The 25,045-nt window shown below is 40.1% G+C and overlaps 1 protein-coding gene and 1 pseudogene across 4 annotated transcripts in view; one reads left to right on the top strand and one right to left on the bottom strand.

Moving 5' to 3' along the window:
* The window catches only part of FAR2 (fatty acyl-CoA reductase 2), a 177,461-nt gene that overhangs the window by 48,866 nt on the left and 103,550 nt on the right, over window positions 1–25,045 (top strand). The gene's annotated exons all lie outside the window — the stretch shown is intronic.
* On the bottom strand, window positions 2,920–3,341 carry LOC112446731 (large ribosomal subunit protein eL32-like; annotated as a pseudogene).

Raw genomic sequence — 25,045 nt, 5'->3', positions numbered from 1 at the left:
TTCTAAGGGAAAGACAGATTTGGAAACTATTGAAAAGTCCCCTGGTAAATACACTGAAGTTCCAGGAAACACCATTGACCCAATCTGAGGGGTTGAGCTGGGCCTGTTAAGGAAGCCAAAAATAATGTGTATGACTGAAGTGTCTGATATGTTAGGACAAATGGTAGAAGTTGAAAATAGAATAGCATGCCAGGATCAGCTCACTTATAGTGCCTTGTTATATACCACAATTGAGAATTCAAATTTAATTGTGGGTCAGATTAACAGGATATAAAAACTGAAGAAGCTTCAATGAGAGTGACCTGGTAATATATGCAAAGATCCCACTGGAAGCTAGGTAGAGACATAATGTACCAGATTAACAGAAAAGGTGACAGGGAATTGGAGGGGACCATTGAGGTCCCAAGGGGCTTTACAGATGGCTCAGTGATAAAGAATCCACCTGCAGGAGACATGGGTTCAATCCCTGGGTCTAGAAGATCTGCTGGAGGAGGGCAAACCACTCCAGTATTCTTGCCTGGAGAATCCCATAGAAAGAGGAGCCTGGCAGTGTACAGTCCATAGAACCACAAAGAGTCAGACACAACTGAACATACACACACACATCTAATATGAAAGCTTGATGTTAATAGCCAATCAGATCAGATCAGTTGCTCAGTCGTGTCCGACTCTTTGCGACCCCATGAATCGCAGCACGCCAGGCCTCCCTGTCCATCACCAACTCCCGGAGTTCACTGAGACTCACGTCCATTGAGTCAGTGATGCCATCCAGCCATCTCATCCTCTGTCGTCCCCTTCTCCTCCTGCCCCCAATCCCTCCCAGCATCAGAGTCTTTTCCAATGAGTCAACTCTTCGCATGAGGTGGCCAAAGTACTAGAGTTTCAGCTTTAGTGTCATTCCTTCCAAAGAAATCCCAGGGCTGATCTCCTTCAGAATGGACTGGTTGGATCTCCTTGCAGTCCAAGGGACTCTCAAGAGTCTTCTCCAACACCACACTTCAAAAGCATCAATTCTTCGGCGCTCAGCCTTCTTCACAGTCCAACTCTCACATCCATACATGACCACAGGAAAAACCATAGCCTTGACTAGACGAACCTTTGTTGGCAAAGTAATGTCTCTGCTTTTGAATATGCTATCCAGGTTGGTCATAACTTTCCTTCCAAGGAGTAAGCGTCTTTTAATTTCATGGCTGCAGTCACCATCTGTAGTGATTTTGGAGCCCAGAAAAATAAAGTCTGACACTGTTTCCACTGTTAGCACATGAATAATTCTCAACATCTTTAGTTGTTAGTTAAATTCAAATTGGGCTTCCCTGGTGGCTCAGTATTAAAGAATCCACCTGTCAATGCAGGAGATGCAGGTTCGATCCCTGGGTCAGGAGAATACCCTAGAGAAGGAAATGGCATCCCACTTCAGTATTCTTGCCTGGGAAATCCCATGGACAGAGGATCCTGGTGAGCTAGCAGTCCATGGGGTCACAAAAAGAGTCAGACATGACTGAGTAACTGAGCACAGCACACACTAAGGTCCCAAACAGCTGCACTGAGAATGTAGCAGGGACATACATGAAAGAGGTTAATTGAGGCAAAATCTCCAGGATTCATAGATTGATGTTTTGTGGGGAGTAAGTGACATAGAGATAATTCTCACATTCTGGCTTGAGTTATGAAGTGGTGGTGGTGCTGTTAATCAGGATTGAGAATCAATTCATCTCTTTAATCTGTTGTGTTTTTGGTGCCATTGAACCATTGGAGGTGAACTGTGTAAAACCCAATTAGAGATGAGTCTAGTGCTCGGCAGAGAAGTCTGGTTGTAGAGAATATAATGATTTAAGACCATGTAGGTGGTGGTTGAAGCTGTGTGTATGAATGAGGTCATCAGTTTCTATATGAAAAATAAAAACTGCAAAGGCCCTAGGGTCTCCCCCAAGGAAGTACTACAAACTCAGAATCAAAATGCAAACTCAGATTTATCTGGTCCAAAGTCTATATTTGATGCCTTCTGGAAATCATCTAATGGTTACAGTTTATTTTCTCCAAGTAAAACATGGGTGGGCATTTTGGTGCACACAGATGATAAAGACAGAATATTTGAGACCATTTAGGGAGCTATTTGTATTCTCAAATGAACATTTATTTGTTTAGCTGATAAATATTTTGGTGGTCAGTACTCTTGAGAACTTCATTTATTTTGAAAGTGAAAGTGAAAGTTGTTCAGTTGTGTCTGACTCTGCGACCACATGGACTGTCCATGGAATTCTCCAGGCTAGAATACTAGAGTGGGTAGCCTTTCCCTTCTCCAGGGGATCTTCCCAACCCGGGGATTGAACCCAGGTCTCCTGCATTGCAGGCAGCTTCTTCACCAGCAGAGCCACAAGGGAAGCCCAAGAATACTGGAGTGGGTAGCCTATCCCTTCTCCAGCGGATCTTCCTGACCCAGGAATCGAACTACGGTCTCCTGCATTGCAGGCAGATTCTTTAGGAACTGAACTATGAGGAAAGCCCTCATTTATTTTCTTACAATCAAAAACCAAGTTCTGACATGAGCTATCCATAACCTTCAGTGAAACAATGATCCCAAATCCATTCTAGATAAATCTTCATGGAAAATCTGAAAAGCATAAAAGAAAGAAATCTCAGTAATATTTTTCCAGAAAGTGGATGCTCTTTTGGTTAAATTATACATTAGACCCTAAGAATTCATAGGGACAGATAGTATGAATGACTCTGTTCAAAGATGACTTTTGAAGAAAGAATTGATATGTGATATTCAGTACTCTACAGAGAAGAGAAATACTTAACACGATTTAATGTTGCTGAAGTTTCAGTCTAAAGCTGTGGCCTTTGGTTTGTATGACATTCTATTCTGACAAGCCAGGAATCACCTTTCACCCTCCTGCCCCGAGTTTTATGGTGTTATTAACTTACACAAAATTGCACAGTAGCCCTCTCTTCATTTTCTTTGCCACGCAGCCTGGCATTGAGATTGCTGACTCTGATGGCCAGTAGGGCTGCTCTGGAGTTCTTGGAGATGTTGTGAGCAGTCCCGGCACTGGAAGATGTTACACATCAGCAGTACTTCAAGCTCCTTGAGGTTGTGGACCAGGAATTTCTAGAAGCCACTGGCCCACAAGCACTTTGTTTTCTTGTTGCTCCCCTAACCATGTTGGACATCGAGATCTTTGGCCCTTGAATCTCCTGCTCACCCTGTTGTCAGTGCCTCTGGGTTTCTGCTGGTTCTGTTTAATTTTGACATATCGGTCTGACTGGTGCTGGATGAACTCCTTGGTCCTCTTTTTGACGCTGATTTTGGGCTTCAGGAGGGGTCTGAGAGCGGCCATGACGCCAATAGGAGATGGCTGCCACTTCCTTGGCATCTCCGAGAAAGAGAGGAGAAATCTCTTTGAACCACAGAAAAATAAATGGAAGTATATTTACTCTTTTACAATTGTTTTACCTTTATCATTTTTTCAGGAAAGTAATTTATGCTGTACATCTATCCTCTTTTGCAAAGAATTATTACGTAGGCAGGAAGTTTCCTTGGTTTTTGGGTTGCCATGAGGATATCACCCAAGAGTGAAGCTCCTAGTGTGAATCTTATTTTGTGGGAAGTGTCTGCAGACTTAACCCTTGGGCCCCATGACAGTCTCTAAGTTATGGCAATTGCATTAGGTTTATATGACCATCTACCTCTGAGATTACTGAAGTCATTGCAGTTCCCACAATATATATATATTTAACCTTCATTAAAACTGTGCCAATGCAGGAATAAAGGTTATAACTGGCTGGGGTCTTGATCACCATCAGCACCTTACACATTTCAGAAGACTTTGAGTTAGAAAATATATCAGAGGTAAAATATAATCTTTTAATAGGATCTAGAGTGGTAAGGCCCAGCTTAATTTTGTAATCAGTGACTTGACAAACAGTGCAGTCACCTCACAGCAACTTGTTTCTTGGCCATAGAAGCAAATGGGAAACATCTGTATATAAAAAAAGAAATGAATTTGTTCTTCATATAAAAATTAGATCCTTTGCTTTTCCCCCTCATTTTTTCCCTAAGTGTCTCCTCTAAGCTAGGACTAGATTGGCACTGGAGAGACACTGAAGACCTGATATTCTAATGGAATATCTGACAAAATATATACAAACTGAAACAGCTGAAAATTATCATAAGTTTTGTGAAGGAAATTTACATGAATCCGAGAGAAGGAAACATACATTACTGTTACCTGGGGTGTTCAGGAGAGCTTCTCTGGGCATGTGGCATTTAATCTGACACCTGAAGGGTAAGACAGGAACCAGCTTTGTGAGCTGTGTGCTCCATGGAAGGAACAGTCTGTGCAATGGTCCTGGGGTGAGCTTGTGTAGCTACATAGCTGCTGTGGGCTTTTACAAAGTCTCTCTCTCTTTTTTTTTTTTTTTTTTCTTGACAGAATCATACCAATGACTCCTTTATTATAATATATTAATTATAAATATGGGTACCTGGGATTGGGTAGTAAAAGTTTATGCATTTTACTACCTTCAGGAAATGTTGCTCCTATGTCCTCTCCTAGACCTGAATCATTATATCATTACACAGATTTCAGGGGTAATGGAGAGAGATCTGTAAAATTGAAATGAAATTTTATTTTCTCTGTTCTCAGCACAGAACAGGCCTGGTAATGTTCAGTGCAGTGATGTGCTATGCAAATCTTTGCCCTTTTTTTGGGGGGGGGGGGATGTTAATTAATCTATATATTTTAATTGGCAGATAATTACTTTATAATACTGTGGTGGTTTTTGTCATACATCGACATGAATCGGCCACAGGTGCACATATGTCCCCCCAATCCTGAATCCCCCTCCTACCTCCCTCCCCACCCCATCCCTCTCAGTTGTCCCAGAGCACTGGTTTTGAATAATCTGTTTCATGCATTGAACTTGCACTCATCATCTATTTTATATATGGTAATATACATGTTTCAGTGCTATTCTCTCATATCATCCCACCCTTGCCTTTTCCCACTTAGTCCAAAAGTCTTCTTTACATCTCTGTCTCTTTTGCTGTCTTGCATATAGGATCATCTTTCTAAATTCCATATATATGCCTTAATATACTATATTGGTGTTTCTCTTTCTGACTTACTTCACTCTGTATAATAGGCTCCAGTTTCATCCACCTCATTAGAACTGACTCAAATGCGTTATTTTTTATAGTTGTGTAACATTCCATTGTGTATATGTGCCACAACTTCCTTATACACTTGTCTGCCAATGGACATCTAGGTTGTTTCCATGTCCTAGCTAGTGTAAACAGTGCTGCAGTGAACATTGGGGTACATGTGTCTCTTTCAGTTCTGGTTTCTTTGGTGTGTATGCCCAGTAGTGGGATTGCTGGGTCATATGGGACTTCTATTTCAGGTTTTTTAAGGCATCTCCACAGTGTTCTCCAAAGTGGCTATACCAGTTTGCATTTCCACCAATGGTGTAAGAGGGTTCCCTTTTCTCTACACCCTCTCCAGCATTTATTGTTTGTAGACCTTTCTGATGGCAGCCATTCTGACAGATGTGAGATGATACTTCATTGTGGTTTTGATTTGGATTTCTCTAATTAGGAGTGATGTTGAGCATCTTTTCATGTGTTTATTAGCCATCTGTATGTCCTTTTTTGGAGAAATGTCTGTTTAGTTCTTTGGCCCACTTTTTGATTGGGTTGTTTGTTTTCCTGGTATTGAGCTGCATGAGATGCTTGTGTATTTTGGAGATTAATTCTTTGTCAGTTGTTTCATTTGCTATTATTTTCTCCCATTCTAAAGGCTGCCTTTTTGCCTTGCTTATAGTTTCCTTCATTGTGCAAATGCTTTTAATTAGGTCCTATTTATTTATTTCTGTTTTTATTTCCATTACTCTCTGAGGTGGGTCATAGAGGATCTTGCTGTGATTTATGTCAGAGAGTGTTATGCCTACATTTTCCTCTAAGAGTTTTGTAGTTTCTGGTCTTATACTTAGATCTTTAATCCATTTTGAGTTTATTTTTGTGTATGGTGTTAGAAAATGTTCTAGTTTCATTCTTTTACAGGTGCTGACCAGTTTTCCTAGCACCACTTGTTAAAGAGATTGTCTTTTCTCCATGGTATATTTTTGCCTCCTTTGTCAAAGATAAGGTGTCCATAGGTGTGTGGATTTATCTCTGGGCTTTCTATTTTGTTCCATTGATCTATATTTCTGGTTTTGTGCCAGTACCATACTGTCTTGATGACTGTAGCTTTGCAGTATAGTTTGAAGTCAGGAAGGTTGATTCCTCCAGTTCCATTCTTCTTTCTCAAGATTGCTTTGCCTATTCAAGTTTTTTTTTTTTTCTTCCCATACACATTGTGTAATTATTCTAGTTCTGTGAAAAATAGCATTGGTAGCTTGATAGGGATTGCACTGAATCTATAGATTGCTTTGGGTAATATACTCATTTTCACTATATTGATTCTTCCAATCCATGAACATGGTATATTTCTCCATCTATTTGTATCATCTTTGATTTCATTCATCAGTGTTTTATAGTTTTCTATATATAGGTCTTTTTTTTTTTTTTAGGTAAATTTATTTCTAAGGATTTTATTCTTTTCATTTCAATGGTGAATGGGATTGTTTCCTTAATTTCTCTTTCTTTTTTTCATTGTTAGTATATAGGAATTCAAGGGATTTCTGTGTATCAATTTCATATCCTGCAACTGTACTATATTTGTTGATTAGCTCTAGTGATTTTTCTGGTGACATCTTTAGGGTTTTCTATATAGAGGATCATCTCATCTGCAAACCATGAGAGTTTTACTTCTTCTTTTCCAGTCTGGATTCCTTTTATTTCTTTTTCTTCTCTGATTTCTGTGGCTAGGACTTCCAAAACTATGTTGACTAATAGTGGTGAGAGTGGGCACCCTTGTCTTGTTCCTAATTTTAGAGGAAATGCTTTTAGTTTTTTTGCCATTGAGAATAATGTTTGATGTGGGTTTGTCCTATATGGTTTTTATTACATTGGGGTATGTTCCTTCTGTGCCTGCTTTCTGGACAGTTTTGATCATAACTGGGTGTTGAATTTTCTCAAAGGCTTTCTCTGCATCTATTGAGATAATCTTGTGGTTTTTATCTTTCAGTTTGTTAATATGGTGCATCACATTGATTGATTTGCAAATATTGAAGAATGCTTGCATCTCTGGGATAAAACCCGCTCAGACATGATGTATGATCTTTTTAATATGTTGTTGGATTCTGTTTGCTAGAATTTTGTTGAGTATTTTTGCATTTATGTTAGTCAGTGATATTGGCCTGTAGTTTTCTTTTTTTGTGGCATCTTTTTCTGTTTTGGTATTAGGGTGCTGGTGGCCTCACAGAATGAGTTTGGGAGTTTACCTTCCTCTGAAATTTTCTGAAATAGTTTGAATAGGATAGGTGTTAGCTCTTCTCTAAATTTTTGATAGAATTCACCTGTGAAGCCATCTGGTCCTAGGCTTTTGTTTGTTGGGAGATTTTTTAATTACAATTTTGATTTCCATGCTTGTGATATTAAGCACTGTTAAGATTTTCTATTTCTTCCTGGTTCAGTTTGGAAGGTTATAGTTCTAAGGATTTGTCTATTTCTTCCAGGTTGCCCATTTTATTGGCATTTTATTGCTCATAGCAATCTCTTGTGATCTTTTGTATTTCTGTGTTGTCTGTTGTGATTTCTCCATTTTTATTTATACTTTTATTTATTTGATTCTTCTCCCTTTTTTTCTTGATGAGTCTGGCTAATATCTTGTCTATTTTATCTTCTCAAAGAACCAGCTTTTAGTTTTGTTGATTTTTGTTATAGTCTCCTTTGTTTCTTTTTCATATATTTCTGCTCTGATTTTTGCCTTTTTTACCTTAGTTATTCTGCTGATCTGAAAGAAATAAATTTTCATTTTGTAGTAGTCCTCACCCTTATGCAGAATTGGACCAAGGTGTTTTTCTTTCAACGCATTTTGAGTCTTGGATCTGAGCAGCTTTTATGGCTTACTTGAACTCTTTCAGGTTGTTGAAATGTTTCTACAAGGTTTGATACTCAGTGTTTATTGAATGACTAGACGAGGGGAAAAAAGATGAATGAAATGTAGATACCAAAATCTATGCCATATTTTAAACTCTCACTATTTTGGTAAGTACATAGAGAAAAAAAGGCCAAGTGATACCAAAAGGTACAGGGAAGGCTCTGAAAAAAGGGGGATCAATGAAATGAAGAAGCCCCATATGATTCTTTAAATCTGAATGAAATAATGATACTGGCCAAACACAAAGGATCTCATATAGAAGGCAGAACACAAAGCATCCTTAGGTCTTAAAGGGCCTCAGAGACCCATGGTATTCTCATAAGTCTTAGTCTCTAGGAAATATCAGCTATACCATAGCTGAAACTAACGGAGGTTGCAAACAGAGACTTAGAGGTCCAGAACTTCTTCCTGATTCTTATTTTGATTTGTCTTAAAAAGAAACCTGTATTCTATTTTACTGACTTGTGGTTACCAAATGTCCATTATAAAAAGCTTACTTAAAAAAAATAATAAATTCCCTTTGCTTTGATTAGAGCCAAGGGTGGTGTCTTAATGATAACACATCCTGAAAGTAGAAGCCTGATAAAGATGCAGTTTTAAAAATGATAGTGCTTCCTTTAAGTTTATACTGGGAGGCATCACTGGGAAGCATGTTCCATGAAAGGACATTCTTACCCAATGAGAACAGTCCCACACTACCTGTTTATCTGACTTGTTTCCCAAAACCTGGGAGTGGATCACTAGAGGATCCAGTGGTCCTCACACTTGTGCAAAATTGGACCAAGGTGTCTTTCTTTCAACACAGTTTGAGTCTTGGATCTTAGCGGCTTTTATAGATTACTTGAACTCTTTCAGGTTGTTGCAATGTTTCTATAAGGTTTGATACTCAGAACATTAAGACACAATATTCAAAAAGTGACACCTAAATTTACCTAATGCAGATTCTTGCTTCATCAGAACTATGACTGATTGAAAAACTGTGCTGAATTTCCTAAACTCTGGTTTGTATGCAACTTGGCAGGAGGGCTCGGACTCTGAGAGCTGAACCACAGGGCACTGCAGGGCATGCAGCTCTCCTGCAAAGCTTGCCTTTGGCTGTGTGGATTAAATAATGGTTTGGCTTTGTTTCGGTGTCTCTGACCTCTCTCAGGCAGTTAACATATTTCTTGATCCCTAACTAAAAGGAAAACACAGTGGGATTCAACTCTCATTGTTTTCACCTCTAATTGTGGAATTAAGACACACAGGCATTTAAGGAAGGGAAAGAACAGTGAAGGTGCTAAGTAAGAATAAAAGGAGATCATAAGATGAAATGACATGAAGCAATCAATGATTATGTGCCAAGGACTGACATAAACTGTAGCTGAGGGGATGGGTAGAGGGAGGAGATGTGCCAGGATCCCAGAGTAGCCCAGGCAGGTGTCATGGATGAAGTCAAACTTGATTTGCGCCTTGAGTAGGCCAGTAGTTTGCAAACTTTCCTGCTCATCAGGGCCATCTGGGAAGGTTCTTAAAAAGGCCAAGTAGATAGGCATAAAAGAGAAGAGAGGGTAACTCTGAGAAGGAAAGAAAGTTTAAAGAATCAAAGCTTGTTTGGTTGCTGTAAAAAGTTAATGTAGGAGGAGAAAAAAGAGAGAAGGCAGAAAAGTCAGGTTTCATCTGATTTTTAAATAACCTCGTGTGCCAGGCTAAGGAATTATGGAAATATATTTGACTCAGAATAGTAGGGTATTTTCAGCCATAGCACCTGACTCTCACAACTGGACAAGGATATTAGAATTCCTCTGTATCACATAGCTCCTCACTTCCACTTCCACTCCCTGCTTGGAAGCTTAACAGAAATTAGGTGTAGATATGTGCTAATATTGGAGAAGGTGATGGCACCCCGCTCCAGTACTCTTGCCTGGAAAATCCCATGGATGGAGGAGCCTGGTGGGCTGCAGTTCATGGGGTCGCGAAGAGTCGAACACGACTGAGCGACTTGACTTTCACTTTTCACTTTCCTGCATTGGAGAAGGAAATGGCAACCTACTCCAGTGTTCTTGCCTGGAGAATCCCAGGGACGGGGGAGCCTGGTAAGCTGCCGTCTATGGGGTCGCACAGAGTCGGACACGACTGAAGTGACTTAGCAGTAGCACGTGCTAATATGGGCTTCCCAGGTGGCACTAGAGGTAAAGAATCCTCCTGGCAATGCAGGAAACATGAGAAATGGGTTCAATCCCTGGGTCAGGAAGATCCCCTGGAGAAGGGCATGACAACCCACTCCAGTATTCTTGCCTGGAGAATCTGTGGACAGAGGAGCCTGGTGGGCTACAGTCCTTCAGGTCACAAAGAGTCAGACATGACTGAAGCGACTCAGCACGCACACATGCATGTGCTAATACTTCACCACTTTCTCATTCTCTCAGATACAGGATTCTGGCTGTTACTGCGGGGATGTGGTGATTCATACAAAAGTAGTGCTGTGTGGGAATCCCCTGAGTAACAGCCATCAGGGGGCACCCTTGAGGCAGCAAAGCTAGCACTCCCTCGCAGGGTATTCTCATCCTGTTTACCTAGGATGAGGGGACTCTTGTACTGGTCCGTCCTGAATCACACAGATATTTTCACTATGGCTTGGATTCACTTGTCACTTTGATTTGTTCTAGTGTCTCTCTGCTTCTTTTTCTTTCTCCTTGTTTGGAAGATGTGCACAGGTAATGTTTCAATTGTATCATAGCTTAGTGGGCTGAGGCCATTTTGATGGATGAATGGATGGATGATAGCTAGCTAGCTAGAGATTTTTTTTTTTTTTTTTTAAGAAGCCCATCTAATGAGAAGGAAATAATTCTGTTTCCACCTGGCATTTCATAATATTCTTTGCAAATAAAATTCTATTAGATCTTGAGATAACTCTTACACTGTGCATGTATGTTAAATCGCTTCAGTTGTGATTGTTTCTTTGTGACCCTATGGACTGTAGCCCACCAGCCTCCTCTGTCCATGGGGTTCTCCAAGCAAGAATACTGGAGTGGGTTGCCATTCCCTTCTCCAGGGAATCTTCCTGACCAGGGATCCTGCGATCTAGTCTCACTCAGCTTTTTAGCACTGAATAGCCACAAATTAGACAGGGCAGTCTTTTGCCCAAACCTCAGTGATGTGGGGGCTTGAACGCTGCTACTTTGTCCATTGAAATAGGGAATCTAGGATTTATTAGAAACCAGGAGTCAAAAAACATTTCCTCTAACTTTTTGTGTCATCCTTGATAGGATGGTTTACCATTCCCTTCAACAGTGCACCATGTTTTGTCAGAACTCTCCACTATGTCCTGTCTGTCCTGCATGGTCCTACATGGCATGGCTCATAGTTTCATTAAGTTAAACAAGACTGTGGTCCATGTGATCAGATTGGTTAGTTTTCTGTGATTGTGGTTTTCATTCTGTCTGCCCTTTAGTGGAGAAGGATAAGAGGCTTATGGAAGCTTCCTTATGGGAGAGATTGACTGAGGGGAAAACTGGGTCTTGTTCTGATGGGTGGGGCCATGCTCAGTAAATCTGTAATCCAATTTTCTGCTGATGGCCAGGGCTGTGTTCCCTCCCTGTTATTTGACTTGATGCTAGAAGGCAATGGCACCCCACTCCAGTACTCTTGCCTGGAAAATCCCATGGAAGGAGGAGCCTGGTAGACTGCAGTCCATGGGGCCGCTAAGAGTTGGACACGACTGAGCAACTTCACTTTCACTTTTCACTTTCATGCGTTGGAAAAGGAAATGGCAACCCATTCCAGTGTTCTTGCCTAGAGAATCCCAGGGACAGGGGAGCCTGGTGGGCTGCTGTCTCTGGGGTCTCACAGAGTCGGACACGACTAAAGTGACTTAGCAGCAGCAGCAGCAGCAGCAGCAGCATGGTGGAGCTAATGAAGGTAATGGCAACCTCCTTCAAAAGGTCCCATGCACACACTGCTGCACTCAGTGCCACCAACCCTGCAAGCAGGCCACCGCCGACCCGTGCCTCTGCCAGAGACTCCTGGACACTCCTGGGCAAGTCTGCGTCAGTCTCTTGTGGGGTTACTGCTCCTTTCTCCTGGGTCCTGGTGTGCACAAGGTTTTGTTTGTGCCCTCCAAGAGTCTGTTTCCCCAGTCCTGTGTAAGTTCTGGCAGCTCAATGGTGGGGTTAATGGCGACCTCCTCCAAGAGGACTTATGCCTTTCCCAGGTCTACTGCACCCAGAGCCCCTGCCCCTGCAGCTGTCCGCTGCTGAGTTGTACTTCCACAGGAGATACTCAGAAACAGTTCTGTCTCAGTCTCTGTGGGATCTCTGAGTCTTGGTGCACAACAAGGTTTGTTTGAGCCCTCTGAGCTTCTCTAGTGGATATGGGACTTGATTATAAATGCAGTTTTTCCCCTCATACTGTCTTTCTGGGGCTTCTCCTTTGCCCTTGGATATGGGGTATCTCCTCAAAGTCGCTCCTGCACCATGTAGCCGCTGCTGCAATTGATTATATTCTTTGCAGCCAAAGATGGAGAAGCTCTATACAGTCAGCAAAAACAAGACCAGGAGCTGACTGTGGCTCAGATCATAAACTCCTTATTGCCAAATTCAGGCTTAAATTGAAGAAATTAGGGAAAACCACTAGAAAATTCAGGTATGACTTAAAATACCATACAGTTATACAGTAGAAGTGACAAGTAGATTCAAGGGATTAGATCTAATAGACAGAGTGCCTGAAGAACTATGGATGGAGGTTCATGACATTCTACAGGGGGCCGTGATCAAGACCATCCCCAAGAAAAATAAATGCAAAAAGGCAAATGGTTGTCTGAGGAGGCCTTACAAATAGCTGTGAAAAGAGAGAAGCTAAAGGCAAAGGATAAAAGGAAAAGTATACCCATCTGAATGCAGAGTTTCAAAGAATAGCAAGGAGAGATAAGAAAGCTGACCTCAGTGGTCAATGCACAGAAATAGAGGAAAACAATAGAATGGGAAAGACTAGAGATCTCTTCAAGAAAACTAGAGATACTAAAAGAATATTTCATGCAAAAATGGGCACAATAAAGGACGGAAATGGTATGAACCTAACAGAAGCAGAAGATTTTGAGAAGAGGTGGCAAGAGTACAAAGAAGAAGTATACAAAAAAAGATCTTCATGACCTGGATAATCAAGATGGTGTGATCACTCACCTAGAGCCAGACATCCTGGAATGTGAAGTCAAATGGGCCTTAGGAAGAAGCATCACTACAAACAAAGCTAGTGGAGGTCATGAATTCCAGTTGAGCTATTTCAAATCCTAAAAGATGATGCTATGAAAGTGCTGCACTCAATTTGCCAGCAAATTTGGAAAACTCAGCAGTGGCCACAGGACTGGAAAAGGTAAGTTTTAATTCCAATCCCAAAGAAAGGCAATGCCAAAGAATGTTCAAATTACTGCACAATTGCACTCATCACACACACTAGCAAAGAAATGCTCAAAATTCTTTAAGCCAGGCTTCAACAGTACGTGAACCATGAACTTCTAGATGTTCACGCTGGATTTAGAAAAGGCAGAGGAACCAGAGATCAAATTGCCAACATCCATTGGATCATCAAAAAACTAAGAAAGTTCCAGAAAAACATCTATTTCTTCTTTATTGACTATGCCAAAGACTTTTACTGTTTGGATCACAACAATGTGTGGAAAATTCTTCAAGAGATGGGGATACCAGACCACCTGACCTGCCTCTTGAGAAATCTGTATGCAGGTCAAGAAGCAGAAGTTAAAATTGGACATTGCACAATAGACTGCATATTGGGAAAGGAGTATGCCAAAGCTGTATGTTGTCGCCCTGCTTATTTAACTTATATGCAGAGTACATCATGAGAAGTGCTGGGCTGGAGGAAGCCCAAGCTGGAATCAAGATTGCTGGGAGAAATATCAATAACCTCAGATATTCAGATGACACCACCCTTATGGCAGAAAGTGAAGAAAAACTAAAGAGCCTCTTGGTGAAAGTGGAGAGTGAAAAAGCTGGCTTAAAACTCAACGTTCAGAAAACTAAGATCACAGCATCGGGTCCCATCACTTCATGGTAAATAAGTGGGGAAACAATGGAAACAGTGAGAGACTTTATTTTGGGGGGCTCCAAAATCGCTGCAGATGGTGATTGCAGCCATGAAACTTAAACACTCTTACTCCTTGGAAGAAAAGTTATGACCAACCTAGACAGCATATTCAAAGGCAGTGACATTACTTTGCCAACAAATGTCCATCTAGTCAAAGCCATGGTTTTTCCTGTAGTCATGTATGGATGTGAGGTTTGGACTATACAGAAAGCAGAGTGCTGAAGAATTGATGCTTTTGAACTGTGGTGTTGGAGAAGACTCTTGAGAGTCCCCTGGACAGCAAGGAGATCCTAAAGGAATCCTAAAGGAAATCAGTCCTAAATATTCATTGGAAGGAGATACTGAAGCTGAAACTCTTAATACTTTGGCCACCTGATGAGAAAAACTGACTCATTGGAAAGACCCTGATGCTGGGAAAGATTGAAGGCGCCAGGAGAAGGGGACGGCAGAGGATGAGATGGTTGGGTGGCATCACCGACTCAATGGACATGAGTTTGAGTAAATTTCGAGAGTTGATGATGGACAGGGAAGCCTGGTGTGCTGCAGTCCATGACATTGCAAAGAGTTGGACACTACTGAACAACTGAACTGAACTGACTGATAGGACAGGGTGTGTTCCCATGCAAATATCACAGTATTTACCTTTTTTACTCTTCAATTATACTCCTGCTATCCAATTTTACTAATAGGTTTACTATGGCCAGTTTTGTTAAGAAGAGATGCAGTTGTCTGTTTTTTAGGTAGCACCTCTCAGGTGACACTAGTGGTAAAGAACTTGCCTGCCAATGCAGGAGATGTAAGAGATACAGGTTTGATCCCTGGGTCAGGAAGATCCCCTGGAGGAGGGCATGACAACCAACTGCATCATTCTTGCCTGGAGAATTTCATGGACAGAGGAGCTTGGTACACTACCATGCATGGAGTCGAACAGAGTTGGATGTGACTGAGCACACACACATGCAGTAAGAATTTATGAAGAACTGTGGTCTTGAGCAAAATGCTGGAGAGAAGAAACAGAAACTTTTTGGTGATTGTGGCTTGAAAGACAGACTTCTAAACTATGAGCCAATTAGAGAATAAATGAATGCTAAAGTGAGAAATGCTTAAAACAGCTGCACTACCTGTTCTGAAAAGGAAATGATTGTGTGCTTTGGAGTGCTTATCTGAAACATGGGACTTACTTATGAGTGGGATTTAATTTCCAAGTCATGGGAGAAAAATAAGCAACATCATGGGAGAATGTTCCAATAACAAAATATAACTTTGGTGTGACAAAATAGAAATGAATGTGGGAACAACACTCTGCTTTAGGTAGTTTAGTCTGGAGAGGATACACACAGGACTCTCTAAAGGAGAACAAATCTGGCTAGAAGACAAGCTAGAAGGCTGTTGCAAAAATTCAGACAGGGGGTAATTTGGACCTGAACTAAAATCAAAGATCTGCAAAAGAAAAAGAAGATCCAAGAAGAATCTCATTTTCTGAAAGGGTATAAGATCGTATAAACTTTCTAATTTAAAAGAAACCTTAAGGAACATATAGTTTAATGAATAACAAAATGTTTTTCTCTGGTGTCAGTGTGTTCAGCAAAGATTTTTGTCTTTAGAAATGCTTTTGATGTTACAAGTATGTTCCTAAAAAGCCTTCTCTCACTGCCTTTCTTCTTTTTCCCCATAGATGAGGTTAAAGTGAAAAGTGAAACTGTTAGTCACTCAGTTGTGTCTGACTCTGTGGGACCTCATGGTCTATAGCTTGCCAGGCTCCTCCGTCCTTGGCATTTTCTAGGCAAGAATACTAGAGTGGGTAGCCATTCCCTTCCCGGGGCATCTTCCCAACCCAAGGATTGAACCCAGGTCTTCTGAATTGCAGGCTGACTCTTTACTGTCTGAGCCTTCAGGGATGGAGTAGAGGCATCAAGATGGAGTAGAGTAGATCAGTCATCACTGTATTTATTTTGAGATTTGGACTAGCCTGTGTTCTAGTTCATCTGAAACTGAACTTGTACATTTCATCAAGTGATGCCTTCCTTTAGGATGAATAGGTTTTTCAGTAGTTTACAAAGGCTAAATTGGTCCAGTGGTGGGAGCAGTGATGTCACCACCTCAGACTGGGAAGAAGTCATCACTGCCAATGAACTTTTAATCCTGCTGGTGGAAAATATAGAAGTTAGTGTTGCTAGGCAGGCTGGGTAGAAATGAATAGTATAAGACTGCCTCCTTTTCACTAGTTTAAAAAAACAAAAAACAAAAAACCCATATCAGGACTTTTCTGCAACAAGGAACACACATACATACAGTAAGGTGTAAAAGAAAAAATGATGAATTCAATCAGACAAACTAATGTCAAACTCAACCCTGTCCCCTACCTCCTCATTCACATATACTAATTTTGTGACATTGGCAAGTCATTTAATTTCTTCTTGTTTCCTAAACTTCCCTTGCTTCATCTCATCAGCATCAAAACTATTACTAATGTATGGTAGGCAGTTTTGAAATATTTCTGTGAGACAGATAATCAGAGAAACATTACATTTCCTTGTAATCAAGGAAGAAGAAATACAAAGAGCTGTCCACAGAAGGCACTTGTTAGTTTCTGTTCCAGGACTGATTTGAAAGCCCAAGCTCTTTATGCCACCTCACCCCAGTGGTGCATGTGGTCAAGTAGAGCTTATGCTGTGTGCGGTCATTTCTACCTCTGGTGGTTGTTTGTCCTTGTAGGTATATAAGTAAAAAATGGTAGAGCCTGGGTGCAGCAGCCATGACAAGAATGGCTGACTTTTCTGTGGCTATCTAGGCTTTTCATTAAATATTCAGATTTGATACCAGTTAGCAGAGTATTATGCTAGCCAGCCCAACTTTGATTTACTCTTATAAAGATGCATATTCAAATTAGAAAAAAAAAAAGCTCACCAACCTCCCAAGACACAGTACCGGTAACCCTTTATGGACACCACTGTAAAAGTTTGCAAATCCTTTTAAACACAAAGAATAATGACAAAGACACCAGCCCACCAACCACAGGTCAGCAGAGGTGGAAAGTCAACTTCAAATGTCCTGGTATTTTTTTCTTTATCAACTTTATTGAGGAATGACTTATACATGATAAGATACGTCTAAAATGAATGAGTTCCAGCCATCATATACACTGATAAAATAACCAGTCAATACCTAGAACAATTCCACAAACCTAGAATGATTCTTCATTCCTTTTCAAATGTCCATCTCTTCCTCTAACCCTGACACCAGGAAACCACTGTTCTATTGTTGACACCATAGATTATTTTTTAATTTATATAAATTGAAAAATAAAGTAAAAATGTAGCATTCATATAAGTATGGAAAGTCAGTCACTACTTTCATGTCTATATTGGTTATACATACATTTTTATCCATATATGAAGCAGACTGGTGTTGATGGGGCTAATCTTTAGCTCTGTAGAGTCACATTCTTCCTACAGATACTCTTAAATAATCCTGGCAAAGAATTAGATAAGCCCCTTCCATCCTCTTTCTAAGACTTTTCCCAAGTGCTTCACATTTACCAAATGCATGCACATCACTGTATTTGACTGATAACAACTGTGTCATGTATTTTATGGCAAGGTTAGTATATTACACATTGAGAAAACTATATTCAGAGAAACTGTGACATTTCTAGCGAGTGGCTGACCAAGAAAGAGAATCCAGTTTTTCCTCTCCTTTTGCAGTAGTCATACCATCATGAACAAGGAAACCTATAATAATAATAAATCCAGCTTTCACGTGAATCCCTAGAGAACTATTAATAAGTCCTGTATAACTTTCCAATCATAATGCTAGAAAATTAAATCAGAAAAGATGGAGTTGTGTGAGTGTTCTGAGTTGAACTGTGTCCCTTCTTCTTCCCTGCAAATTCATAGGTTGACGTCCTAACCCCAGAGCCTCAGAATGTGACCACGTTGGGAAATAGGGTTACTGCAGATGTAGTTAGTTAATATGAAATCATACTGAAGAAAGGCAGGCCCATCATCCAGGGTGACCAGAGTCCTTATAAAAAGAGGAAACTTTGGACACTGAGACCCACAGGGATAACAGCATATGAAGAGTGGAGCTATATAGTCACAATCCAAGAAACCACCAGAAGCTAAGAGAGAGGCCTGGAACAATTCATTCTCTGTCATCTCAGGGGGAGTGTGGCCTTATCAACACCTTGATTTTGAACTTCTGGCCTCCAGAACTATGAGACAACTTCTCTTGTTCCAAGCCACCCAGCTTGTAGTACTTTGTTGCAGCAGCCCAAGGAAACAAATCTAATAGAGCAATGAGTGAGCAATAAGAAAACACAAACTACACTACAACATGAAGAAAGTATATATTTTAACAAGTACACTTAAGATATTTCACTGAACATTAATGCTGATTAAGATTGTCCAGAAAGTTAATTGATAGAATCAGACATCTTGAAAAGATAAAGAAATTCAGTGTTGTCCCAGCATTGCTCTAACTTGCATCATAGATTAATACACTTTCATGTCTGGAAGAAATAATAAGGTCACCATGCTCAGCCTTTCATTGGATAATTGAGTGTCTTTGACAATGTACTAGCTAACTGGTTTTTCCAGCCTCTGCTTGGATACATCTTCTAACTCCTAGGGCTGCTGCTGCTAAGTAGCTTCAGTCGTGTCCGACTTTGTGCAACCCCATAGACGGCAGCCCACCAGGCTCCCCCGTCCCTGGGATTCTCCAGGCAAGAACACTGGAGTGGGTTGCCATTTCCTTCTCCAATGCATGAAAGCGAAAAATGAAAGTGAAGTCGCTCAGTTGTGTCCGACTCTTTGCGACACCATGGACTGCAGCCCACCAGGCTCCTCCATCCATGGGATTTTCCAGGCAAGAGTACTGGAGTGGGGTGCCATTGCCTTCTCCAAACTCCTAGGACAACCCACTCTATCTTTAGAAGATTTGATTAAAATAGAATTTTTTAGGTTAAACTGGACTGTATCTATCTATAGCTTTCACCCATTTGTTATAGTTTAATTTTTTAAAGCAAGAAAGAATGCATTTAATTTCCTTTCACAGGTCGGGTCCTTTCAGTGTTTCACATCAATCGTGTCACTCCTAAGTCATTTGCTCCCTGAAATAGCTCTTGAGTTCTTTTTACTATTACTCACATGACACAGTCTGATCAGCTCCATAGAGTGGTCTAGTTTACCTCATCTCTTTTAGAGTGGAACATCTAGATCTTGATAATGGTCACAATAGTGGAGATTAGAATTGAATTAAATATACTATTATTCTAGATAATATCCTTCAATTAATGGTGACTCAGTGATAAAGAATCTGCCTGCAGTGCAGGATCTGCAGGAGACATGGGTTCAATCCCTGGGTCGGGAACATCACCTGGAGGAATAAATGGCGACCCACTCCAGTATTCACACTTGGAGAATCCCATGGACAAAGGAGCCTGGCGGGCTATAATCGATAAGGTCCCAAAGAGTCAGACGTGACTGAAGTAACAGCTAGCAAGATTATATTAACTTTGGGGAGCGTCACCATATTCAGTTGTTGTTGTTGTTGTTGTTCAGTGGCTCAGTCCTGTCCTACTCTTTGTGACCCCATGGACTGCAGCACACCAAGCTTCGTCCTTCACCATCTTCCAGAGTTTGCTCAAACTCATGTCCATTGATTGAGTCAATGATGCCATACTACCATCTCATCCTCTACTGTCCCCTTCTCCTCCTATCCTTAATCTTTTCCATCATCAGGGTCTTTTTCAGTGAGTCAGCTCTTTGCATCAGGTGGAAAAGTATTTGATCTTCAGCGTCAGTCCTTCCAGTGAATATTCAGAGTTGATTTTCTTTAGGATTGACTGGTTGGATCTCCTTGCTGTCCAAGGGACTCTCAAGAGTCTTCTCCAGCATCACAGTTCAAAAGCACCAATTCTTCCCAGCACTCCACCTTTTTTATTGTCCAGATCTCACATCCTACATGTCTAATGGAAAAACCATAGCTTTGACTATATGGACCTTTGTAGGCAAAGTAATGTCTCTGCTTTTGAACATGCTGTCCAAGTTTGTCATTGCTTTTCTTCTAAGGAGCAAGTGTCTTTTAATATCATTGAGTTAATGATGCCATACTACCATCTCATCCTCTATTGTTCCCTTCTCCTCCTGTCCTTAATCTTTTCCATCATCAGGGTCTTTTCCAGTGAGTCAGCTCTTTGCATCAGGTGGCTGCAGTCACCACCCACAGTGATTGTGGAGTCCAGGAAAATAAAATTTGTCACTGTTTCTATTTTTTCCCCATCTATTTGCCATGAAGTGATGGGACCAGATGCCTTGATCTTCATTTTTTGAATGTTGAGTTATAAGCCAACTTGTTCACTCTCCTCTTTCACCTTCATCAGGAGGCTCTTTATGTTCAGTAATATTGCATAAAATTAACTAAAGTTCCTGAGTCATTTTTTCCACCAAATAAGCTGCATGGTGATAGGCTTTGGCTTGATCATCAAGAACCGTATGTGGTCTGGCACTTAGATAAGTCATCAAATAAATGAATGAATATATATGTATACATACACACACACACACACACACACACACACACACACACACACACACACACACATATATATGTGTGTGTGTGTGCATATAATACACACAAATGCTAAACAATGCATTCCCTCCTGAACTTACACCATTTGGGAGGAGGGGGTTTGTACTTTATTTTGTTAAGCTCCACCAGAAAATAAATACCTTCTAACCAGTAAAGAATCCTACCATTTGTCACATTTCTTCCAGATAGCAAGCACCTTCCATGTGTTCACAAGTTGTTTCTTCTGCACACTTTGATAGCATTGAGGAAAACAGGCATTTTAAGACTTGGTCTATATCTATACTTCAACTTAGACATGCTGTGTATTCCAGACAAGTATTTAATCCTTCTGTTTTCTCCAGCAGTAAAATGGTACTAACATAAGATATTATGTGTGTAAATTTAGTTGATTGTGTGTGCATGTGTGTATGCATATTTATAGATGACTGCATCACCAGGATTTTTATGCTAACAAAAATCCTGGGGCTTCCCTGGTGTCTCAGTGTTAAAGAATCAGCCTGCTAGTGTAGGAGACATGGGTTCAATCTCTGATCTAGGAAGATCTCACATGCCACAGGGCAACTAAGCCTGTGTGCCACAACTATTGAACCTGTGCTCTAGAGCCCAGGAGCCAAAACTACAGAAGCTTTGTGCCCCAGAGTCCATGCTCTGCAACAAGAGAAGCCATCACAATGAGAAGCCTTGCACCACAACTACAGAGTAGCCCCCATTTGCTGCAACCAGAGAAAAGCCTGTGCAGCAACGAAGATCCAGACCAGCCACACACAAAATAAATAAATAAATAAATAAACAAAATTATAAAATAAACCCTGTATTTAATCCTTTGTTAATAGTTTTAGTTATAACAGTGACTTATGGGATCACTTTTCCTTCTGTGTTTATATAACAATCCCAAACTATAACTCTATGTCAAGGAGGAAAGAGTGTGAACTCCATTCTATTTCCATTTTCCAAATGAATAATTCAATCTTATAAAATAATTGACTCTATTTCTTGTGCTAGATCTTCTGTATATTGAATGAAGAAACATTTTTTCCTCTACTTGCAGGGATGTTAAAGACTGATGAGATATATTTACAAAGTGCTACACAAGTTAGAGGAAAACTAACTTTGACAGCATCTTGATGGAGACATGAGTGCTATGTATATCAAGAAAAATCAATATTTCAAAAAGTTGTGTTTCAAAAGAAATATTTTGAATAGCTTGAACTCTCTATTTGATATACTTTGGCTTTCTTAGTTACCTTATTGTCACATAAATTTAACTATAGTCATTTTCATGAGGAACAGTTTCATGTTAGTTTTTCTTTTAAATGAAGCATAACTAAATCTTCAGTTTTCTGTTTAAATTTCAATCAAAAATTATAAAACAATTCAGAAGGTTTTTATTTTAATGACATATAATGAAATCACAGTAATCAACCAAGAGTATAGCCCATATAATGATAATGAACACTGATCAAGGGTTTCACATTATGCCTTTGTTAGAAGAGCTACTAAACTTTGCTAGTGAAAGAAAAATACCAGTGTGATTCTGTTTTTAAATTTCCTAATGGAAAATCCAAACTTTGTTTCGGGATATGACATTCCCTATAAATCACTCAAAGGACAGAGAAATGAAAAGTGATTCATACATAGCCATTTGGTAGCCAATTACTACAGCATATTGCTTAAATGGTTGTATATTTTGGAATAATATGGAACTCCCTGTCTCAGACTGTTTTACATGGTACTTGTGACCATATGTTAGTTTCAGGTAAACCCAATCTTAAATATCCTATGCTACTGTTGCTATAAGATTGTTTTTATTTTATGAACCAGAATGCAGGTCAGATGTGTTTTTCGCTTAATACATTGACTTTTTTGTGTTAATTACATCCAGCCATTTTTCCAGTTGTATTAAGAAGTAATTGACACAATTGGCTGTGTGAGTTTAAGGTGTACAACATGATGGTTTGATTTACATATATTGTGAAATGATTATTAAAATAGGTCCCACTAACATCCATCTTCTAATATAGATATGTAGATAAAGATAAAATATAGATACGTATATAAAGAAAAGAAAGAAGAGAATGAAGGGAAAACCTTGTGACAAGAGCTCAAGATTTACTCTCTTACTGCTGCTGCTGCTGAGTCGCTTCAGTCATGTCCGACTCAGTGCGACCCCATAGAGGGCAGCCCACCAGGCTCCCCTGTCCCTGGGATTCTCCAGGCAAGAACATTGGAGTGGGTTGCCATTTCCTTCTCCAATGCATGAAAGTGAAAAGTGAAAGTGAAGTCGCTCAGTTGTGTCCGACTCCTAGCGACCCCATGGACTGCAGCCTACAAGGCTCCTCCATCCATGGGATTTTCCAGGCAAGAGTACTGGAGTGGGGTGCCATTGCCTTCTCCTTACTCTCTTAAGAACTTTCCTATATATTGTACACCAATGTTAGCTCTAGTCATCACATTGTACATTATATCCCTAAAACTTAATTATCTTATAACTGGAAGTTTGCATTATTTATACCTTCCTTCAATGCCCCTATCCCCAATCCTCACCATTAATAACCACAAGTCTGATCTCTTTTTCCATGAGTTTTTAACTTTTTTTCTATACATAAGTGAGATCATACATTTTTTGGTTTTTCTCTATCTGATTTCACTTTAGCATAATGCCTTCAGGATCCATCCGTGTTCTTGCAGATGGTAAGATTTCATTATTTTTATGGAATTAAATAAATAATGGAATAACATTCCATTTTATATACACATGCCATAATGTTTTTATTTATCATTCATCTATCAATAGACAAAGGTTGTTTCCATGACCCGGCTATTGTAAATAACACTACTATGAAGATAGAGTGCAGGTGTCTTTTGGGGGTAGTGTTGTCATTGGATACATTCCTAGAACTGGAATTGTTGGATCATATGGTAGTTCTGTTTTTAATCTTTGAGGATCTTCCATACTGTTTTCTGTAGTCCAGACATTTCTTAAATAACCTCATAATACTTTATTGCATGGCTAAATTAATTTCTTTATTCTTCTGTGCTTTATTCTTTATTCTATTGTCTGATTTTTTTTTTACAGTTTTTTTCCCTTATTATAAGCAATGCAGTGATGAATAGGGACAATATTTTATTAGGAAAAGTAGAAAATTATAGAGCATGGAAATCAGCCTTCACATGTCTTGGGAAATAAAGAATAAAAAAATCTGAGTGATAATGGGGGAAGACTTAGAGGTATAAAAATGAAAGAAAGTGAAGATGCTCAACATCACTCATTATCAGAGAAATGCAAATCAAAACCACTATGAGGCACCATTTCACGCCAGTCAGAATGGCTGCGATCCAAAAGTCTACAAGCAATAAATGCTGGAGAGGGTGTGGAGAAAAGGGAGCCCTCTTACACTGTTGGTGGGAATGCAAACTAGTACAGCCACTATGGAGAACAGTGTGGAGATTCCTTAAAAAACTGGAAATAGAACTGCCTTATGATCCAGCAATCCCACTGCTGGGCATACACACTGAGGAAACCAGAAGGGAAAGAGACACGTGTACCCCAATATTCATCGCAGCACTGTTTATAATAGCCAGGACATGGAAGCAACCTAGATGCCCATCAGCAGATGAATGGATGAGAAAGCAGTGGTACATATACACAATGGAGTATTACTCAGCCATTAAAAAGAATACATTTGAATCAGTTCTAATGAGGTGGATGAAACTGGAGCCTATTATACAGAGTGAAGTAAGCCAGAAAGAAAAACACCAATACAGTATACTAACGCATATATATGGAATTTAGAAAGAGGGTAACAATAACCCGGTGTACGAGACAGCAAAAGAGACACTGATGTATAGATCAGTCTTATGGACTCTGTGGGAGAGGGAGAGGGTGGGGAGATTTGGGAGAATGGCATTGAAACATGTATAATATCATGTATGAAACGAGTCACCAGTCCAGGTTTGATGCACGATGCTGGATGTTTGGGGCTGGTGCACTGGGACGACCCAGAGGGATGGTATGGGGAGGGAGGAGGGAGGAGGGTTCAGGATGGGGAACACAGGTATACCTGTGGCGGATTCATTTCGATATTTGGCAAAACTAATACAACATTGTAAAGTTTAAAAATAGAATAAAATTAAAAAAAATAAACTAAATTATGCACTACAAAAAAAAAGAAAGAAAGAAAGAAAGTGGGCACCAGAAAGGGTGTGAGAAGGTCCAAGATACAGTTTACTTGCCACTGTGATCCCAGAGCCATCTTTCTACTTGTTTGGAGGTGCCTGGCTCTAACAGAAACCTGGAGTACTTATCAAGACTTCACTTGATCTAAGTAGAA

Source organism: Bos taurus, chromosome 5 (genome assembly GCF_002263795.3).
Source record: "Bos taurus isolate L1 Dominette 01449 registration number 42190680 breed Hereford chromosome 5, ARS-UCD2.0, whole genome shotgun sequence".
NCBI lineage: Eukaryota > Metazoa > Chordata > Mammalia > Artiodactyla > Bovidae > Bos > Bos taurus.
The sequence above is the reverse complement of the archived record's forward strand: the minus strand, read 5'-3'. Positions and strand labels throughout refer to the sequence as shown.